The 22,571-nt window shown below is 36.7% G+C and overlaps 1 protein-coding gene and 1 non-coding gene across 2 annotated transcripts in view; one reads left to right on the top strand and one right to left on the bottom strand.

Moving 5' to 3' along the window:
- The window catches only part of LOC136830711 (terminal nucleotidyltransferase 5C), an 826,400-nt gene extending 815,019 nt beyond the window's left edge, over positions 1–11,381 (bottom strand). Inside the window, exon 1 of the mRNA XM_067090497.1 lies at positions 11,294–11,381. The gene's annotated coding sequence lies outside the window, so the exon portion shown is untranslated. The remainder of the gene's footprint in view (positions 1–11,293) is intronic.
- Positions 11,382–14,309: 2,928 nt separating this feature from the next.
- Positions 14,310–14,391, top strand: TRNAS-AGA (transfer RNA serine (anticodon AGA)). Its single transcript has one exon. It is a non-coding gene; the product is annotated as a tRNA-Ser (tRNA).
- Positions 14,392–22,571: the final 8,180 nt, after the last annotated feature.

Raw genomic sequence — 22,571 nt, 5'->3', positions numbered from 1 at the left:
CCCTTTGTTATAAAAGCTGTCGATATTTAAATGAGTAGAGATAACATGAAGGGAATTTGGCATACAAATATATTTAATATTTAAAATATTTATTAGAAAACATTAAACTACCGATTTAGAAATAATTAATTTCAGCACTATGAAAACTAGTCATAAATGTAATTCATTTCTAAATAAGTTTAAATCTTAAATAATTCATCATAAAAGTCATAAAACATTATATGGATTTTTATGGACAAAGCAATATTATTTCGTCATAAATGTACAGAAATTATGCCTGCAGTAAAGGATTTCCTTCGCGTAAAATCTATATAATATATAGACTTTACATAAATCTATATGTATTATATAGATTTTACGTAACGTTTAGCAGGCCTTTTACTTACACGTCTTTCCTTACGGCATACATTTACTTAAAAGATTTTCTTTTTGGTGAGCCTTGAATTAAAATCATCTTCCTCTTGGTAAACACGGGCAAGGATAGCCACAGGAACTGGAAGCCATTTTACATAAATAATGTTACTAATCCTTCCATCTTGTCTTATCAAAAAAAAAAAAAAACTCTGAGAACTATCTTTAAAAAACGCTGAAAAAAAACTCGCATGAAAAACTGGAAAGTTCATACGCCAGGTATGTAAGACTGCGGTGGGAACCAAACCAGACGAACGGCTCGCTTGCGCGCACAATACACACGGCCACCAGTTTCTTCTGACCGCTCACGCGGAGTGCGTCAATTCCAGTTTCTATTATCCTCAATCTGTTCGGTGGGTCCTGCCTGGATCCAGGCAGGCTATTCCCCCTTCCCCCTCTATACCTTGGCTCGACCTGACGCGCGGCACTCGGAGGTAATTGATTGAAGATACAGATAACAAATTGGCAGGCAATGATCGATAAGGACTGAAACCGCGGTCCTGAAGATTTTTCCCAAATCCTTCCGGATAAGACGAGGCTAGACGCGGACTCTGACTTTATTCAGCTTTCATTTTCGATGCTTTATCTATTGGATCTTTTCCAGCCACTGGTTACTGCACTCTGTTTACCTAACAGCTGGCTTTCCTTGGGCTTTATTTAGCAGTCACTCCCAGGTGTTTTTAACTTACTATGAATGGCTGCCAAGGTAAAGACCATCTACGGAATATTCAAAGGATGTGTCGTGTTGGATGAGAATAATCTGTAGACTTCAATCGATAATTAAAAAATAAATTATTTTACATTTTACCTTATGTTAAGATGCTCTGCTCTCCCAAATACTGAAATATTTTGACAGATGACAAGTAACAACAGGGCAACGTACACTTCAATTGGACATAGGTTTCTTTCTATGATAATTATGACATCTATTTGATGCACATCCATATAAATAACACTCAAATTGGAAATAGGAAAAGGGATAAGCAAAACTGAGAGGCAACAATCTAAACAACTATCACTATTATTAATATTATCATCAGCATTATTATTCATTATTATTTACGCAGGCTTGGTTACTTCACGGCACTAACAAATTACAAGAATGATTACTTACTGCCTTGACCAACAATAATAATAATAATGAAGACAACGAACAAAAAATCCAGAGAGCATTATAAAGATGTTTTTCACAGGTTCAGCTACAGAGGCATAGAAAGATCACCATCACATTATAACACGTATAGTATTGTAGACTTCAAACAAGGCATAGCAAAATGACTCCACCATCAAATAAATCACAAGACTTGAATTCATTCCCCCAAAATTTTATGTGAAACAAAAACGAAAGTTATAATTATCGCCCTGATGACATATATCGAGCTTAGAAAAAACAATACATATGTAAAATGTTCTCTGTATGGCTTGTCGTTCGATCAGCGAAACTGAGACACACTGGGTCTGGTCGGTACTTGGATAGGGAACCATCATGAAAAGCCTCGTGAACATCGCTTTAAAACCGGAGGGGTAACATCTTGCGCCATCCCCTCTAAGGAGAAAAGAGATATAATATACATATATACATACATACATATACATATATTTATATATAAATATATATACATATATATATATGTCTCTGTCTGTTAAACAATTGGCGATGTGTGAAAATATATTAATAAAATATTTTTAAACATACGAAAACTACTAAACATTCCTCCCGTTAGTATGGTGAACTATAAAATAAATAAATAACTGCATTTAGAAACGGCATAAAAGTATTTCAAGACCTTCCTTCCTTCACTTGGCAACATTCAATTATACCCATATCAAATCCTCACCACATTATAATTCAAATAACCTCAGGGAGCTAGGTCTTCAAACCAAAGATCTGAAGGCCTGTCAGTAACCTGTGAAAACACATTAAGAAGTTGGAGGAGGAGGAGGAGGAGGAGGAGGAGGAGGAGGAGGAGGAGGAGGAGGAGGAGGAGGGCAGGAGGGCAGGAGGAGGAGGAGGGAGGAGGAGGAGGAGGAGGAGGAGGAGCAGGAGGAGCAGGAGGGAAAGGCATCAAGAGGAAAGAAGCTGTAGGTTACTTGAAGGACGAGAGGATACTCAGATAGACTTTCACCTTCCCAAGCTTGCGAGTGCAACTTCTTTGACCCCGTCACTGAGATAAAATGTTACAAGAGATAACAACACTCCCTCAAAAACAAAATAGCTGTGATCAGGAACTATCGGGACGAGAGGAAGAGGAAGAGGAGGAGGAGGAGGAGGAGGAGGAGGAGGATTGCCAAAGCGGCTCCACATCATCAACGAGTTGCTTTGACCCGCAAAGCGGTTCTGCTTTCTTATATAAATTCCGCAAGCAGAGAATTGAAGAAGATAAGCGATACGTTGAACCCCTGAGAAATTGACGTTAGCCAAACCAGTAGTGAAGGTAAGGCGATGTGCATTCAAGTAGGTATATTTCAGAGCTGGAATTAAAATTTAACAATGAAATATATTTTCCAAAGGAAGGGGATGTATGTAAAACAATGACATTAAAAATTCTTCATCGTTAAACCTCTATTATGAAATAAAATATAAATTTTTATACATACATATATACAGTATGGGCATGCGTTTACAAAATTAAAATTTTGCAACGTTTAGACATTTCACAATTAACACGTTTCCAGCCTATGAGAGCAGTGACTTGTGCGATATTCATTTGCTATGTTATTTTTCCTTACATATTTTTAAACTCAAATGCACTCTATATGAAAAATATAATCAGTCTTGGGTGCTGTCAGTCCACTATTTTCATGGTATTAATTTCCAGCGATAGCAAAAACTAAATAAGACATATTTCCTCCACAATGTCTTGTTCGCATATATCTTTAAAACAATTTTAACTTAAGAGAACAACGGAGATTTCTCATCCCGAATGAGCAAGTATTAAAAAATGCAACCTGTAAAAAAAAAAAAAAAAAAAAAAAAATTACCCACCATGAAGCTGTCAAAACAAATTGTTTTCAGGTGCGGTTCCATTAGTAAAACACAGACAATCCTAAAATGGTTTTCGTTCCCGTCGACCTTATTTGGCTACTAGTCACGATAAGCATAAATTTAAGCAGACAGTGGCTAAGTCACTGCGAGCTGGAAATGCAATTACTTATACAGGATCAAAAATTGTAAATCTCTGCTTTGTTAATTACAAAAAAAAGGAAGTCAACGATTAAACTCCGAGTTAGTGAATGGATACATTTAAAATAACTACATTCATATATAAATAAAAAAGTACGTTACATAAAAAGAAATTAAGAATCTTTTAGATAACCTAATCTCGACATGAATATATAATTAGGAACGAAACTCGTGAGGAAAAAATACTAATTTTGTAAATTAGTAGTCAATACAAGATTTCGAGTACCTTAGCTGTACCAATGAACGACCCACATATCATTCATATCAAACAGTGTGACGAGCACTGATACTGATAACAATTCCCTAAGGGACTTAAAAGACAATACACTTTCTTTCCAAGAGATATATCAGGGTACAGGAGCAACATTGGATAACAAAAATGATTACGAAATCCACACTGGTGGATAATTATAGAACTGAATATAGAATTTTGGCCAAAGGCCAAGTGTTGGGACCTATGAGGTCATTCAGCACTGAAACGGAAATTGACAGTAAAAAGGTTTGAAAGGTGTAACAGGAGGAAAACCTCGCAGTTGCACTATGAATCAATTGTTAGGAGAGGGTGGAAAAAAAGTTAAATATACTTTAGTTTAACCAGACCACTGAGCTGATTAACAGCTCTCCTAGGGCTGGCCCGAAGGATTAGACTTGTTTTACGTTGCTAAGAACCAATAAATGGTTACCTAGCAATGGGACCTACAGCTTATTGTGGAATCCGAACCACATTATGACGAGCAATGAGTTTCTATCACCAGAAATAAATTCCTCCTAATTCTTCATTGGCCGGTCGAAGAGAGTCGAACGCGCGCTGGGCCAACAGCGTGCTAGCCGAGTGCTCTACCTACCCCTCCAATGAAGAACTAGGAAAGAGTATAGATCCGACAAGCTGAGGCAAGCAGAGAATTTCAACTTTTGGCAGCAGAAGAAAAAAAAATTCCCTCAAAAATACTTCACTATCTCTTTTCACCTCAGACGAGGTTATATTTCTTTTAGTATTACGAGGCGAACTGATGCGGTTTTTCGAAGTCGTCATTCAGAGAAAAATTAACTTTCATTACTTTTTTAGACCGAAACGAGAAAATGGCGTCAAAACAGTTTGGTTTTCATTAAGGGGCTCTTCATCTCCAAAAAGGTGTCACCGTGAAATGTTTACTACCGCCAGCGAAACACCCAAATGAGGACTGAATGTCATGGAGGCTTAAAAATCGACCAACAAATCTAATACAATGAGAGAGAATCTCAATTCTAGAGGCGAATCAATTGCAACCTTCTGCCGACGGTTAAGTATGGGTATGACGTTGCTTGGGCCGCTAACCTTCGCAGCTGGTGATAATGAAAAGGACACCTACTCAATGCTTTTGGATAAAATTTCAGTCTGGAAAAACTAGAACACCTACTCAATGCTCTTGGATAAAATTTCAGTCTGGAAAAACTAGAACACCTACTCAATGCTCTTGGATAAAATTTCAGTCTGGAAAAACTAGAACACCTACTCAATGCTCTTGGATAAAATTTCAGTCTGGAAAAACTAGAACACCTACTCAATCCTCTTGAATAAAATTTCAGTCTGGAAAAACTAGAACACCTACTCAATGCTCTTGGATAAAATTTCAGTCTGGAAAAACTAGAACACCTACTCAATGCTCTTGGATAAAATTTCAGTCTGGAAAAACTAGAACACCTACTCAATGCTTTTGGATAAAATTTCAGTCTGGAAAAACTAGAACACCTACTCAATGCTTTTTGGATAAAATTTCAGTCTGGAAAAACTAGAACACCTACTCAATGCTTTTGGATAAAATTTCAGTCTGGAAAACTAGAACACCTACTCAATGCTTTTGGATAAAATTTCAGTCTGGAAAAACTAGAACACCTACTCAATGCTTCTGGATAAAATTTCAGTCTGGAAAAACTAGAACACCTACTCAATGCTTCTGGATAAAATTTCAGTCTGGAAAAACTAGAAAACCTACTCAATGCTTTTGGATAAAATTTCAGTCTGGAAAAACTAGAACACCTACTCAATGCTTTTGGATGAAATTTCAGTCTGGAAAAACTAATTAAGAGAACCGAAACACATATTTTTTCAGAGCTCCTTATGTACAATCATGCTAAATAAATTTTAGGTTTAGGTGAGCTAAAACCAAAACACAACACCTAAGCCTACATTACGGACACCCTGCAATGGGGTTTTCAGGTAAATGTTAAGTCTGCCCTAAAATGGAAAACTTCAGCGTCCGCAAAATTTTCGAAATTGAGATATGTCACTTATTGGGCTTGTGAAACACAAAATACACAAGTTATTGCAGTTTCAAAACGATTCTTCAATGGTTTCCACGAGTATTTAGGAGGTCCCATTTGCAGTATCTGCAAAAACAGTATTAAGGCAAGGGAAAAATGCAGTATATACCATTTTTCTCAGTTTTGTATTTTTTTTGCAGATACTGCAGTCTTCCATTTTAGGGCAGAAGTGCCCTTTTGAAATACACCATACTGATTAGTGTGGCATATGATGCTCAGCATAAGGGTGCATTTAAAACATGTCACAATCACACGTCAGCACCTCATAGCCTACATAAAACAAACAGGTTGAAAACAAGTCAACTTACCTTGGGCAGAGAACGAATCTTTGACCAGTGCTGAATATTAGTATGAGGCACTGGTTAGGACTACCAAGAAGTTGTTAACCTGTATTAAAACCTGTATGTGACGTGTGTGTAGTAAGTTACCCAAATGTGTTAGTGACATGTTTTGCTGTAGTGTGGACTCACCATAACTTTTATACGGTTAAGCTGCCTAAGGCGAATCTACTGTTCTCTCTCTCTCTCTCTCTCTCTCTCTCTCTCTCTCTCTCTCTCTTCAAAAATATACAGAATACACACATACACATATAATATATGAGTATATATATATAGTATATGTAACCAACATACCATCATTCAAACAACAAACATAAAGCATCCTGCAACTGCCCCGACGCGACCTTGACCGTTTTTGTATGAAGTGGGAGGCTGACACCTCTTGCATTCCTCGCTGGCATCACATGCCGCTCTTCCTCCGTTCTTTTTGAATGTGGCCCCCAGTGTGGGTGGGTGTAGAGACGCATTTATTGCAGTCTGTATTCATATACGTGCGTGGGAACGTTTTACGGATACTGCTGTGTATAAATATAAATAAACTTGATTATATACGCGTCCTAAATGTGTGGGTGTAGGTCTGAAAGACTCTATTCCTGCTTAAATAATAATTATCTTAATTATCATTGCTATTCGTCGGTTACATAATCAGAGAATGTGTGGGTGTACGTCTGAAAGGCCCTAATAGTGCGTGAATAATAATGACCTTAATTATCATTATTATGTAATCAAATATTAAGAGAATGGTTAAGTCTGCGTTTCATTAATTATATAATGAAAAAAAAATTATATAATTCAAAAAAACTTCTTTTCTGTCTCACTGCTAAAATATATCAGATAACGATCAATTCCCAGTTTTATTAATTATATAATTTAAAAAAGAAGCTTCTTTCCCATTGCTAACATATATAATTTTATATATCATCATATAAACCAAAAACAGCAAAGTACAAAGCAGATTCCGAATTCACACGCGACACAGCAAAACCCTACAGGTATGTGCAGAATTCCTAACCTTTCCAATGCAATCGTGAGTGCGTAAAAAAAAAAAAAAATACCAGTGTGCATGGTTGCATGGGAAAGTTTTTTATGCATGCGAATCTGCGTCATGGTTTTTTTTATGGCACGTCTCGCTTTACTCTGAAGCCACGCCGTAAAGATTGTTTTTCTACGCCATAAAAAAACTTTTTTTTAAATAACTTAAACACTTCTCAAAAAGGAAAAGTGCATTGAATCAATTGAATCAGGTGATTTCTTCAGCCTTACCAAGAAAGAGGAAAATAAAAGGAAGGAAAATCTCCGTCGCCACATGCAATTCATGAGAGAGAGAGAGAGAGAGAGAGAGAGAGAGAGAGAGAGAGAGAGAGAGAGAGAGAGAGAGAAGTGCATTGAATCAATTGAATCAGGTGATTTCTTCAGCCTTACTGAGAAAAAGGAAAATAAAATGAAGGAAAATCTCTGTCGCCACACGCAATTCATGAAGAGAGAGAGAGAGAGAGAGAGAGAGAGAGAGAGAGAGAGAGAGAGAGAAATAGCTCGAGGCCTTGCTCTTTCACACCACAATTATACCTCAAACGACGAAGGCCACTGTTCTTTGGATACTAAAACTGATACTAAAGGAAGTAATCAAGCAACGATCCTTTACAGAGAAGCGACGTTTGTTTTAAGAACAGAATGTAATCATTAATCACTGTTAACTGTAGCTCTTTTTTTTTTTTTTTTTGCTCACTCGTTCAATAAGTCAATTAAGCCCTCCTAACTACTAAGATTAATATTATCAAGTACTTCACACAGAAGAGTTAACATTGATGAAATACCTTGCCGAAATATTACATGAAACAAAAACAAAAATAAAAAATGGAAATGTTTCAGAAATCCATTTGGTTAATCCTTATCGTTATTCATTTTAAGGATTAAATTCTATTACTGAACCTTAACCCTCAAAGGACCATGAGATGTGACAACTACTATTCCAGGAACGCTCTAGCCATAATTAAGTCGTCAGCACTTTTTTTTTTATCCAAACTATTACTTACAATAATACTACTGACAAGGCTACAACAGCAAATGTTACTACTCCAGCTTCTACAACAAATAATAATAAAAATAATTAATTCTAATGATATTACTGATTCTCTAAATAATAATAATTTCTCCTACTACGTCTACTGCTGAAAATAATAATAGGAGGAAGAAAAAACAAGTAAAAAATGTGCCGAGGTTTCTTCGGCGCAATCGAGTTTTCTGTACAACCGCTATAGCCTATAATCGGTGGTCTCAATGTTGTATGAACCGCGGCCCATTAAACTTTAACCACAGTCCGGTGGTGGCATATCCTATAGCGTTGCCAGAAACACGATTATGGCTAACTTTACCCTCAATAAAATATAAAACTACTGACGCTACAGGGCTACAATTTGGTATGTTTGATGATTGGAAGGTGGATGATCAACACACCAATTTGCAGCCCTCTAGCCTCAGTAGTTTTCAAGATCTGGGGGCGGACAGAAAAAGTGCGGACGGACAGAAAAAGTGCGGACGGACAACCCAACAAAGCTGGCTAACAATCTACAAATAATTACTTCTACAACATCTGCTACTGCAAGTAACATTAATAGGAGGAAGAAAAAATTGTAACAACAAATTGTAACCTCTGAGTTCAGAGGTTATCACCAATGACTACAAAACATTATTTGTGGATAACCTGAAAAAAACTCTTAATTTCAAAATCTTTTTTCAAGTTAATACTAAACGAACAAGTATGACTACAAATATACCTTCAGTACAGAAAGTTCCATGTGAATATGTAAAAAAAATGAGGAAACTCAAGATAGCCGTGAAGATATTCTTTTCCGGTGCGATAAGCGTCTTTGGCTTCTCGCTGAAGTGTGTATGTATGTATGTATGTATGTATGCATGTATGTGTGTGTGTGTGTGTGTGTGTGTGTGTGTGTGTTTGAACATCAATACTTCCCTTGGTATAAGTAAAAAAAAAATCTATAATATAAAAAATATATATATATATATATATATATATATATATATATATATATATATATATATATAATAAAAATTTTAAAATGAAAACAACACAGTTTAATTATGCTAACCGTTTCTTACTTATCCTAACCTATAACCTCTGCAATTCCTTTTTCTTCCTGCGTTCTAAAATGTGGGTGTTATTATTCAACACCTCTCCGGCTATCCTTCTCCCGCCTCCCTCTCTCTCTCTCTCTCTCTCTCTCTCTCTCTCTCTCTCTCTCTCTCTCTCTCTCTCTATATATATATATATATATAATATACATATATATATATATATAAAATATATATATATATATATATATATATATATATATATATATATATATTTATATATATGTTATATAATTATATACATAACATATATATAGCGTTATAGTAATATTATATAATATACATAAATATATATAGGACTTTATAGTTATCGATATATATATATACATATATATATATATCCTTTGTCAGGACTCAGATATGTATTCATGGACTAACGACGAACTAGGATAATACAGAAATGATACATATCCACTAACAAGAACGTTAATTTCTTCAATCAACGTCGATATTACTTATTATGATAATCTTGCTGTGATTATCGATTAGCATAAACATAATAAGAGAATAGTGGCAAAATAATTACTAAGATTTTCATTTCTCTCCGTTCTGGAGACCGTAACAGTCGAAATGTTTTAAAACAAGAATACACTGCACGATAAAAAAAAAAAATTAGTACTGTATTAAGGAAATTATCTTGAACAAATTATGATCGCCATTATAGTTAAATCTTTATTTCTTTGAGACCGCAATGCATACAAACGCATGTGAAAATGTTGAAAATACTACCTGAATACAAGATAATTAACAAGCAGTCAACTCAACACAGAGACGCTGTTACGACAAGGTTGGAAGCACATTCGCTACGGCAAAGTCACCCCTAAGTATACGTTTTCTCTTGTACACTCGATGCCACAGAAAACCTAATTCAGTACACAGGAATAGCTATTTCCCAGTTCTCCTCTAGTGATAGAATATGTATTATGGAAGGAACAAGAGGATTTTCTTGACAAATCAATTGAATTAGGTTCTACTTTCGATTTTAGCATAGATGTTAGTTAAAATCAAGGTTATTTTTCGGAAGACTCCAGCCACCTCCCACATTATAATTTATATTTTTCTTGGGTAAAACACATCAAAGAAAAAATTTCATCTCAGTACATGATCTTCGCAAATGTTTAATAACAGGGAAAAATAATTAATCAAATTACGACTTATAAGGTAAGGCAATACCGGCTCCCCACCCCCCTCCATAGCTAATACGGCAAAATTGTAACCAGTAAACACCCCTAGGTTACGTTAGGTTGGTATTTTTAGGTTCTTTTAGTGCCCTATCATTTCCTAGCCATTTTTGTATGAAAAACTCAAAATGGTTTTTCATGCAAAAATGGCTTGCTGGAGTCTTCCGAAATGGCTGGCTGGAGTCTTCCGAAAAATTACCAAAATCAATACAGGAAAATGTACTGTTAAAACGGCTTAAATGCTAGTCTGGTGTACGCATATGAACAAAAGGGATGGTAAACTCAAGATCGCTTTCATAAGCATAAAGCAAGTTCAGTTTGTTTCAATGGACCGTTTCCGATGACAAGAAAAAAAAAGGTAACAGTCTCTGCCACATTCATACCTTAACTAACGAGTCATTGGTGTAGCCTCTATACAGAAACATTAAAAACCACTGGGTGCTTTATACCTTCGCAGAATGCTTATCTGTAGCACATCTAATTCCTTACACAAAACATACTGCACCACTCACCTGTATCTTGCACGCACTCTTGTGCTTCCGGGAAATTATGTCCCTTCCTTTCAAATACCTATGTACTCCTCTCCTCCCTCCTAACAATTCCAAATACACTCTTCGCCAACTTATGGTCTTCCATTCTCTCCATAACACACAACCATCTCAAAACACTTGAATTGATCCTTTTTACATACACTATTTAACACTTCTACATATCTTCCCATTTCTTACCTTCTCATTATGTCACACACACTGTGCTAAATAATCCATTTAAACAGCTTCAACCTTTCCTCTTGACTAACACTAGGGAGTGCTGGCTCGACCATCCCTTCATACGTTCCAACCTTGGCTTCTATAGATACTCCAAGTCTCGTCCTTATCTTCTGCACACATCTGCTGCCTTCCTTCCTCATTCTACCATATCAGCTATATTCACTCCCAAGTACCTATAAACATTAACTACTCCATTTTTTCAAAGATGTACATCAATTTTCATTGTGTCATCTTCTAGGTTTTCATTTAGGCTACCATCGTAACTTTACTACTGCGTATTATTACCCTCCATTTTCTCCTCTTGCAAACAATTAGGGTAATAAAAATTGACTTCTATCACAGTGGTAATATGCAGTATCACCAGGACACTACTGCCCTTGGAAGGGTCCAATAGTTTGTGATTCTTATGCTTGCAAATGTCGGATGAGCCTCTTTCTCGCTCTCTCTCAAGGGAAACGACCATACATTGGGTAATTATAACTGACGAATACCATTGTGCATCCCTATGCAGAAGAGTCCAGTTGTTGCCTGTTGGGAGGAAATGCTTCCTAAAGGGCAAATAAGCCACTTCACCCCTGGCAAATGAAAATACAACTTTCATTTCTGTTAGATTCGTGAAAAGAAAATATAAATATTCTTGCTCGTTCTGTATCGTATGGAGTCACCAAAATGACAGGACATGGCATCAACATCCCCATAGCCCATACTAATCTCGCTTTATCAGAAACTTTATCTCAAAGCCTTGTACATCAAACCAATCTACACATTCTAATACATGCTTTGCTGTCTTCATAAGAACTTTTAAACATTCTTGACAAATTACCTTGTACATTTTACATCATATCAGGGGATAAGTAAGCTTGCTTGCCATATGCGGAGAACAGTAGAAAAACTTAAGCAAAAAAGCCTTGCTCAACTTAAAAATTTATTTTGATGTTCATTATGCAGCCTGTTGGAATTTAAGGATTTTAACAATGATCCATGAACGATGGCTCAATAAATAATGAAATGCTTAGATATGATATTGCTCCTAGACACAAGAATAACTTATATCCTATTCCTGATGCATGCTTTGGGTAAAGGACAGAATGAGATTACTGTTCACTGCAACTCCCTCCATTTCATTCGACAATCTGCATTTTTTTCCCAACTTGTTAAATTAAAAATTTAAAGATAATGGAGACTGAGTCTGTTTGCATTTTAGAACTGATAAAGAGCTGTTTAATATCAGGTCTCAGGTCAGGAAAAAAGAACTGATTTTACAATATTTATTTTTTGATACTGACATCGTCTTATAAGTTTTCCGAGTTCAAAAATCAGTATCATGCACGATACCACCAATTTAAAAATAAATATTTACCTATGAAACTGCTGATTTAAAAATCAGTGATACTCACGATACTATTGATTTAAAAATCAGTATTTGCCCATGAAACTACTAATTTAAAAATCAGTATTTATGTGCGTTAATATTTACCATATTCAAAAATATGTCTTTATCCACATTTCGTTTAAAAAATGGGTAGTCATTTTTTTTAATTACGAAACTACACATCTAAGTGTATCTCCCATCGATGCTGTTAACTATATAAATAATATATATTTGGTCAATTACGTAATAATTTATAAACTTAAGATCCTACCTGACGAACCGTCTAAACGAAATGCCAAACCCACTTAAAAACACATTCGAGAAATCTACTTCACCTACACCAATGGAACTACGGCCTAAACTTCAAAAAGTGATGTATAAATTAACCTTTAATTATATAATCTTATAAACTATTGTGCCGGCTTTGTCTCAGCCCTAAGATCTTAAAAACTACTGAGGCTAGAGGACTGCAAATTGGTATCCTGATCATTCACCCTCCAATCATCAAGCATACCAAATTGCAGCCCTCTAGCCTCAGTAGTTTTTGTTTTATTTAAGGTTAAAGTTAGACCATCGTACGTCTGGCAACGCTACAGGACAGGCCACCACCAGGCCATGGTTCAAATTTCATGGGCCGCGGCTCATACAGCGTTGTACCGAGACCACCGAAAGATAGATCCATTTTTGGTGGCCTTGATTATACGCTGTAGCAGCTGTGCAGAAAACTCGAAAAATACTTCGGCGCGCTTTTACTTGTTTATACTATAAATTGATCAACTTTGTTATTAATCCCCTTTGTTACTCGATCTGTTGAGAGTTGAGGGCTGTAGAACGCACCTACGTCACGTTGTGTAGTGTATGATCCCGTATTTTCATTATTTGTGTTGGTTCTTTGTCCGCTGTTACTATTTGTTAATCTATTGCCCCAGCTATTACTTTTACTATCATTATTACTATTATTACTATTTTCCACGCAGTATTATATTTTTCATTCCCATCTAGCTTGCAGCGTTATATCATTCAATACTGACTTGCGGTGACTATTATTCAGTATTGACTTGTGAATATTATTCAGTACTGACTTGTGAATATTACTCAGTATTGACTTGTGAAAATTATTCAGTATTGACTTGTGAATATTATTCAGTACTGACTTGCAGTGAATATTATTCAATACTAACTTGCAGTAAATATTATTCAGTACTGACTTGCAGTGAATATTATTCCATACTGACTTGCAGTGAATATTATTCAGAACTGACTTTCAATGAATATCATTCAATACTGTTAACTAAACCCACCGCTACCGTTCCATATATACTGTATATACTGCATGTATGATTATAATTTTCTTAACACTTAACAATGTTATCAATGTAGCTGCTCAGCTTTCTAATATCTTAAACTGTCACGATCGTATCCGTATTTGTAAACAGCCGTGAGCTGAGATACGGTACGCTACCATTTCCATTGCGAACGATTCGGGAATCGAGCCGGGAACAGCAGCTGAGGCTCGGCTGAGTGGGTCCTGGTTATACTGCCGAGTGAAAGCTGGCATAGCACGGAATCAACAATGCGTACTTTCACCTGCTCTTCTCCAGTGCAGTGATGGCCGAGTGGTTAAGGCGTCTGACTAGAAATCAGATGGGATCTTCCCGCGTAGGTTCGAATCCTACTCACTGCGAGACGGGTGTCATTTTTTTCAATAATCTGCAACACATGAAATTAAACAATTCCGATCGGAATATGAAACCACTTGCGAAGGACCTGTACTGTAATTAGGTCACGTAATGTGACGAAGGAATGAGAGAAAAAGAGCGAAGCAACAAAAATATTCAAGAGAACGTTGAAGCAACAGGTCAAGGTGATCATAACAGGCTGGGTACCACCTGCTCGCGAATGGGGTTGGCGGGGGCCAGGGGGTCTGCAGCTGAACCGAAGTAAACGAACGCACACCTGCTGGTTTCTTTGTTTACTATACATCTAAAAATGTATTCTCTCCTGATACAAAACAAAACTCTTATTTTACACACACACACACTTAAAAAATTAATTTAAAATTTATCTCAAACATTTACGCCAACTAAAATTATCTGAAACTTCTACACAAATTAAACTAGTATTAATCATCTTCCATTTTAATTTGTATTTATTAAGTCTTCCGCAGGAAAATGTGGTGACTTTTATCAAAACTCATAACTTACAAGAATACGTGATAACGATAATTTATCAAAATTATTATTGATTAAAACATTTCATCAACAATAAACTGTGGAATGTTAAAGCTCAATATGTTTTTGCGTGACTTTATTGTTAATATGATTATAACCTGTCAGCTTGTGTATGTATAAAGTTCCTGCCCTTTTTATACTTATAAAAGCATATCATGAGTAGTAACGTTCGTTAAGGCCATAGTAGGCTTCTGAGGCCATCATCTAAGAAGCAAAGGCGCTTAAGAGAAAACATAAAACTTTCAACACTACAATCACTGAAACACAATCATGCATTAACTGTTAAATCGTGGATGAACCTCCTGAGCAGAAAAAAAAAAAAAAACAGCCGAACTTCAATATTCCCTGTTTATTTTCGATTAAGTATTTTGTTTTATATATATATATATATATATATATATATATATATATATATATATATATATATATATATATATATATATATATATAAAGATGAAAAAAGCCATGCTTCTGTTTATAAAAAGAAAGACCCAAACTACAGTAATTTTATCTTTACAAAGAATTAGCCCTGTGAATCATAACAAATACTAATTTTTGATAAATTACCGTAAGAAAGTACTCTTGTGAACCAGAAAACACCCCCGCCCCCATCTATACATATTAAAACACTTTATCTGTTTTGCATGTACTCTTGCACTTCTAAATATCAAGAATCCTCCCTTCCAATATCTCCTCAATCTATCCAAAAGCTTTCCGTTTCTTCCTCTCCCTCTTCCCTCATAGCTTCGAATTTAGACTCTTCTCACCAGCCTCTCATCCTCCATTCTCTCGACATGACCAAACCATGGCTACCATTGGCGCTGCATTCACTTTTGACATATGCTTCGTTACCGCATCCATTTTCCTGTATAGCTCAACACGATCCTCTCTTTATCTAAGTAATTGCGCCTCAAATCAGTTCCCCTTTTTCACTAAACCATTCATCTTCTTCCTATCCTCCTACACTCAAACACTTTCGCTGCTGTCCATGAGGCCCCTATTATGTGTGTGTGTGTGTGTGTGTGTGTTTGTATGTATGTATGTATGTATATATATATATATATATATATATATATATATATATATATATATATATATATGCACAATATATATATTCAGTATATATATCATGCACAATATATATATATATATATATATATATATATATATATATATATATATATATATATATATATATATATATATATATATATCTTATACATACCACACACACAAAACTTACATTCTTGGCAGGGAGGCATTGGTTGAGTCAGGTGATATCATGTGACAATATGACAATACACGAGTCTTACAACTAAGGAATTTATATTTGGTTTGGAGAACTGTCTTTATAATAATGAAAAGTAATGTTTTATATATATACATATATATATGTATATATATATCGTGTACATAAAGAATAAAAAACTTAGGACGTCGAATACTGCAGTCAAGACAGCAACGTGGCACGTGATTATCATCAGAAAACGTATGTACGAATGCTACTGACTCTCAAAAACCGGTTGGTTTTTCACCTTTATAGTGGACAAATGGACGTATTGAATATAAAATCATTTTTTACTGACGCACATGGCTCTATAAATGAAAATACCCGATTTATACATAATTAGTAATGAGATATAGTACCTAGTTGTTACATGTAAAACTGATGTCGGATTCCTCAAAGTCCATCCATCGAAACTTTTGAAATTATCGACGGAGAGAGAGAGAGAGAGAGAGAGAGAGAGAGAGAGAGAGAGAGAGAGAGACTGGGGTTAGAAAGGTCGTCTAGAAAACGTTACAGGCGATGGTCACCCCCACTGAGAAACCTTGTTAATTGGAGAGCCGAAGTCTCTCTCTCTCTCTCTCTCTCTCTCTCTCTCTCTCTCTCTCTCTCTCTCTCTCTCTCTCTCCATTTGCGTACAGTATTAAAATTTCAACTTACAGTAATACGCCTAACCATTTTCTTCTAACAAAACCGTCTTCTTGACTCCTATTTCCACCAAATATCAAATTCCTTCATCTCTAAGTGCTCTTAATAATCAAGAAAATATGTAATAATAGAAATAATTAACTCATAAGTCTAAACTAACCACTTTCCTAGTGAACAACACATATATAAGGTGCCTTTGGAATAACATTTTCCAGAACGAGGGTAAACACTCGAGACTTATTAACGTATCTCCAATGATCAATACCCGAGGTAAATACCGTACTTGCTGCATGTCGGGAAATGCAAACCCTCCTTATTTGCATAACAGTGTTTGAAAATCGTGTTGCCATCTTTTACCAACATCGAAGAAAGTGATCTATCTGCGTATACAGAAACCAAATTCCTCTAAGAAAGTGGAGTTTTAAATAGTATCTTCGAATTTAATTCAACACACGTAAAGAAGAAGAGGTTTCTTGAAAGCATAATAAGGAGAGACTTCAATAACGTTAAAATTAAGGTCACTGGTGCCCTATGGCAACACTGCATCAGCCGGTGATCTATCAAGCACTTTTCCGCTACGCGGATCACAAGCAGTAAGGGAAACTAGCGATGTTTGCAGTTCGAAAAAACCACTTAACATGTATTAGCGACAAAAATCATCAAAAATTACCCACAAATCATCACTGAACCTTAAATAAATTATTACATAATTATTTGTAGCATTAATCCCTCCTCTACACATATGAAAACTTTTACAAAAGGAAAGGGAAATAAATTTCAATATAACCGAAAGGTTTTCCCCTGAGAATTTACCATGGATTGTATTACGCGTAACGATGGCCGCGTTGCCCATAACAGATGGTCTACGAAGACCAACAACAGGCTATTTTTAAACCTACTTTAATTCCATGATCGAGATAGTTTTAATTATTTTGGATAAATAAAGGAAATATGATTGTTATCACTGCTACAGTTCGGTTATGAATTTGTAATGTAAAGCTAAAGTAAAAGCTACCGATTAATAGGAATGAATGGTTCCCTCCAGCATTACTGCTCATGGTGAGTAAACAAACCTTGATCATATGAGCATGGCAAGGGATTTTACTAAACAAATTGATGACCCTCACACAGCGTTCTTTCTTGATAAATAGGGTATCCAGAAATATCAGGGTTACACGACATTAATTACCTTCATAAGTATGTTTATGGTCTATATGCCTAGAATTTTCACGTACGTAAGCAGTGTTAACAACTGGGTATCAAATTTCGTTACGACAAAAACAATTGCGTTCACGTGGCCTACAAGTACAAAGATAAAATCACACGATTTTATATGACTTTATCTTTAACCAGAAACCAAACGCAAGTTAAATCATGAAATGCGCAGAATGAAAACTGCAGATATGTAAAGGAAAGGGCAACAGAAACAAAACGAAAGGGAAACGGCTGAAAGGGACGGGGAGATGGTTGAATAATTCGAAAAGGTCACGTCGGTCGTGTGTAAACAGAGACGGGATGGGAATAAAAAGATAAGATAAAAACTATAACAACATAAAATGAAACTAACTAAATAAAACCACTTATGAATAACGGGAGACAAGAAAAAAAAAAAAGAGAGGCTTCAGAGTTATTTCATTCCTAGACTTAGTCACTCAACGTCCTCTACGCTTATAAGCTTTCAGTCGTGTATCCTTTCAAAACATCGGTTACGCGGGTTAATCTTTTCAGAAGGGACGGCCACACGGCGTTAGACTACTGTACGAGTACATGCCAGCACAGTATTTACATCTGCGATCTACCGTGGAACATCAGAAAAACGTTTAGGAACATAAAACAACGGGGTTTCAGGTAAGGGTCTGGTGGGGTTTTAAGTGGTCATGGTACATTGTGCAGGGAGGAGACGAAACATCTGTACTAAGGAGTGTTTTCGTTTAGCGTCTGAGAGTAGTTGGCTTTCCCCTTGTTCTGCATTAGTATAGTGTAGGTGTTGTATTTCAATTCGTATTATACAACCACACACATATATAATATATGTGTGTGTGTGCGTTTGTATAATGCGAACTGAAATGCAATGCTATACACACACACACACACACACACACACACACACATATATATATATATATATATATATATATATATATATATATATATATATATATATATATATACATATAGTATATATATACAATATATATATAGATGTATATAGTATGTGTGTTCAACATCCAACATTTTTTTAACATGTTCACACACAAACCTATGTAAATACTGACCAGTCCTCCAACGGTTTGGCTTTCCATTTTTTATAAAATGCATCTGATGTGACTAATGTTTTTGAAAAGATACAGGACTCAAATTTAATCGGAGGGGGTTTCGAATGGGTAAGCCTTTGGATGAGATAATGCCGAAGCCTCTCCGTTTCTCCCGTTATTCATAATTATTTTTATTTTGTAAGGGTTTCGTTTCTTAAGCTTTTTTTTATCCCCTTCCCCTTTCTCGGCCCTTCATTTTTATCCAACATTTTCCCAGTCTCTTTTTACTGCTTCCCTTTCTTTTTATTTGTTTCTTGTTCTATCCGACGTGTTACCAGGGAATACAGTATATATCAACAGCTTCTAGTCACATAATAAGTGAGCAAGGGAACGGTGACTCTGTAACCACCTGTTGTACATCCTCGCATATGTGATGTCTAGGATAACAGTCCTCTGTGCTAGAGTAAGGCATTTTATGACCTATAGCCCTTAATAAGTAAGCTCTACTGCCTCTACCCAATCCCTTTGTTAAGATGGACAGAGGGAGTCTCATCTACCAACTATTAAAATGGTGAAATTTGAAGCTTCCTTATGAAACTGACCAACTTCTGGCCCGACCGGCAAGAATGAGGCATTTGCCTACTGGACAGAAAAAGAGAATATGACATCTGACTGGTGGACGGGAAAAGATAGACTGAGGAAAGAATACCAGCCATCTTCCTTTCATCCAATCTTAGGCGAGATGATGTTCTGTTCTAGCATAGCTCAGGCAACTGCAAACATGTTAAGTATACTAGGACGTGTGGATGTTTTCTTGTAAATGCTGGGCATATAGACAGCAGCAGTGTTCCTTATCTTCCAGTCTACCACATAGTTGCTGGTGTAGGCAATCAATACCCTACAGAGTTCACTGTTGCTACTATTTGTTTGGCTACATTCCTGTGTCCCATCGGGTTTTCAACCATCAATCTGCTTACGAAATGTCCATCTGTGTCTACTGCTACTCGTGAAAAGAAGAGGACGGCAACCACTTTTGGGAAGAAATAGCCATCGCATGGGAACTTAGACTTTGGCAAACAATGATCTTGACCATCTCAAGGGATAAGAAGCAATTTAGTGATACTTTGATCTTCAGCATCAGTAAAATCCAGTCTTCATGAAGAAAGGAGCTGGGCCATCTATGAGATGGAGAAATTACTTGATGGGAAAGGAAGGTCAACATCCTTCCAACACCAACAAGTGTCAGAACTTCACCTCCTCCTCTTCCTCTGAAGACAACACAGGAAAGGCAAAGTCCACTATCACACTGAGCCAAAAGTCCAACCAGAATGTAGCCCAGAACAAAGCCATGGTGACTTACTATATGGTGGCTCCTGCTTCAGATAAGGATAGAAAGATCCCCTCCATAGAAAGCCATTCGAACTCATGGTTATTTATTCATTAACCCAAAGACTGCCTGGTCTACCAACAACAGGTAGGTCTTGACATCCTCCAGGACATAATGAATTTCTAAAATATATGACACACCAGAGTTTAAGACATGCCTTTAACTTGGCAAGATATGTCTAGGAAAAATAAAAACCCCACATTTCCCCTGAAATTCATAGCCCTCCCATCAATCATGCTTTGGCTCAAGATTGTGGGATACTGATATTCTGTACTGAACTACTCAAGCCATTGTAACAGGGCAACAGCAATCTGAAATTTATGGTAAAATTTTAAAAAATCTGGCAAGCCCGAGGCAGCTCAAACTAACAACAGGGAAGAGCAGAAATTACATATCACTTATCAATTATAATAACTCTCATTGGACAGTGATGCCTATAACGCCATACGCTGCTTTCAACCCTTCTGTGTTCAGAACATCGACTATTGCCTGAAGAGTTACAGTACTCCTACCCTAAGGACCTATGAAATTGAAATGGTAAAGGAAACTGTTGGTTGGTAGGGCCAGACATTCCTTGTGTAGTTCTGGCTGCATGCACTCAGCCATGTTTCATGGCAAGCACTACCTACTAACTTCGCCATTCTCTTGAAACAAATTATGGCTACAGCTTCAGCATAGACCTATTCATTAACATAACAAATCCACCAATATTTTATTCACAGAACACCTACTACTGAGCTGGGCGTTTTAACCAATTTAGCAAGGGTTTATTGACATTATTGTTTACCGGTGAAATTTCACACATCAGTGAGGCTGATGACGACTCCACTTTCTGTCTATGTGAGAACGAGTCCCAGACACCAAGGCACCATCCGAAAGTGCTAAAGGTAATTGAACAAGACCATCAATTCCATCCCCAAACACTGAAAGGAAAGCCAGACCACGAGGCTGTTTCCACTACCTAATCAGGGCAAACAGGAGGGCACAATGCCTCTCCCTAGCAGAATAGCATTAAGCAGTGCACAGTTATGGGTCAACCCAAGGCCCCACCTTGACAGGCCCAGGCTGGTTCTACACACAGGAGAATGCCCATCCTCTCAACAGTCAGGAAACCAATCAGAGGCATGTCCCAAGATGTACAAAGACATCTCCAGAGAACAATGATGGCCTGCAGTGTGGTGAAGTGTGGCCTCTTCCTTGTGAACTTCCAAAAAACATGAACATCAGAGGAATCAAGTATTTTCCAACCTCTCTACATGCAGATGATCAAAAGCAAATGAGGACATGCTCAACACTGCACAAGCAATATTGAGCACTGATACACCTGCACTGCCCTGGGTCACTTGTCCCCAAAAACGGTTGCTGGGATTGCCACCACTGCCAACAGAAGAGCTATGGCCACAGGAATGAAGATTGTGAAGAGGAAGAATATGAAGGCTTCCTGAACCTGCCCTGACCACAAGGTTCTCCGCTGAGGACAAGGTCAAGACAGACATCCCGGAAGGGACAGGAGCAAGAGCTGCCCAAGCACCTGCAGCTGGAGAAGCAGTAACAGCTGGAACACTAGGAACATCCATGACTTTGGAGCACTTGTGTTTGGGGAATGGGGGAAGCCAGGGACCAGCCAAGACCAATCCATGCAGGGACATTTTTGCCAAAGCCAAATATTTGTATGGTTGGTATCCACAAAAATACAACTCTTATCCACTATGTTATATATATGTGTTCCCATCCAGTCTACAATCCAGTCTACAATTCTGCCATACATCCACCCTAGTAGGTGGCTGTTTTCGTTTGCTCAGACTGTACATGAGAATGGAGAGGAGCACTGTAATAGATATGAAAACAGTTAAATGACAAACAGTGGCGAGGCCCACAATATAATAGAGAAAAGAACTGGGCCAGATGGGAATTAAAGCAAAAAGTATCTATAAAAAATGAAAAAGTGGAAACCACAAATTACAGGTCTAACCCCTATAACAGGGAAACCTAAACCAATGATAATAATGAATAGTTTACAAAAAAGTATCTGTTATCAACCCCATTCCATTGGGAAGA

The sequence above is a fragment of the Macrobrachium rosenbergii genome, chromosome 47 (assembly GCF_040412425.1).
Source record: "Macrobrachium rosenbergii isolate ZJJX-2024 chromosome 47, ASM4041242v1, whole genome shotgun sequence".
In the NCBI taxonomy this organism is placed as follows: Eukaryota; Metazoa; Arthropoda; class Malacostraca; order Decapoda; family Palaemonidae; genus Macrobrachium; species Macrobrachium rosenbergii.
This window is presented reverse-complemented; position numbering and strand designations above follow the sequence as displayed.